Below are 1,229 nucleotides of genomic sequence, written 5' to 3'. Positions count from 1 at the left end.
CCTATCACCATGTCACTTCAAATGTAAAAGTCATTGTCTTTCTACATTTGTTTAAACGTCGATCTACTATTGGCTTATCCCTTAAAACATTACCCCATGAGCCTATTTTTTTTTTTTACCAAAAGCGTAACGAGAGAGCATAGGCCTAATGCATACATAACACTATCACTTAGCTTTTCCAGGAATTTTTGTTCTTCGAGATGGCCCAACTGTTTCTTTTCCTTCCTCTCAAGGGATATCCGATGTATGCAGCCTTGATGCATAAATAAGAAACAATAATCCCTACTAGTTCGGAGAATCGATAGGCCTAGCTAAGTGTCATTCCAAGAATTTTGTCTGATATGCAACTCTAGAGGAAATACTTGTGGTGTTTTCGTCTTTTTTCATATCATACGAGCGCAGTGCTACAGCTTTATTAGAGTAAATACATTTGTATCGTAGTTACTCTCTTTGGAGTATATTTTCTTGTGGATAACTGTGTGGTTGTACAGTTAAATGAGACATCATTTGCTTAAGTTAAATTTAGGAATCTCAGAAAAAGGTCGATTCTGAACACTTTTTTTTCTTCCAGGTCGTGTTTGAGCGAAGTTTTAAATGTTTTGAATTAAAGTTTTAGAAGACAAAGCAACCACCACTCCTCCGTTTCAGATATATCTTCAGCCAATTTTACTTGGACGTTTCAGATTTCGGTCAGTATTCTGAAACGACTTTACGGGCCTTTGCCATAAAATCTAACGGTCTCGTTAAGGTGCCCGTTGAGCCTTTGTTTACAGTGTCGAGACAAAAATCAATGTTCGTTTCTTAAAATGCCATTAGGACTCTAAAGAGGCCATTATACGAGTGTCATCACAAAGCACTTTTGCTTATTCGGGCTTTTTCTATTTCCAGCCGGGGAGCAAAATACCTGGGGGAAGCGCAACCTTGAAGATAAGGGAGCCATAAAACCCCCCGGAAGAAGTCAGCAGTCGAGGAAGCTTCGTTTAAGAGATAGTAAGTTGTCTTTTACCTTTCGAATGGGATAAGGAGCAGTACCCTTAAAAGCCGAACGCCCATAACGAGACAAAGATTGAAAATAAACAGCGAAATATCTTATTCTCGCTGTCTCTAATGGCCGTAGGGTTACCGCGACTTGTGAGGTTCTTGCAATTAGTTTAATGTAAGGATTTAATTGTTTCTCTTTTCTTTTTTTCTTATTTATTTGGAATCTGTATGATCAAGTTCTACAACAC

Source organism: Penaeus monodon, chromosome 23 (assembly GCF_015228065.2).
Source record: "Penaeus monodon isolate SGIC_2016 chromosome 23, NSTDA_Pmon_1, whole genome shotgun sequence".
Lineage (NCBI taxonomy): Eukaryota > Metazoa > Arthropoda > Malacostraca > Decapoda > Penaeidae > Penaeus > Penaeus monodon.
Note: the sequence above shows the minus strand (reverse complement) of the source record.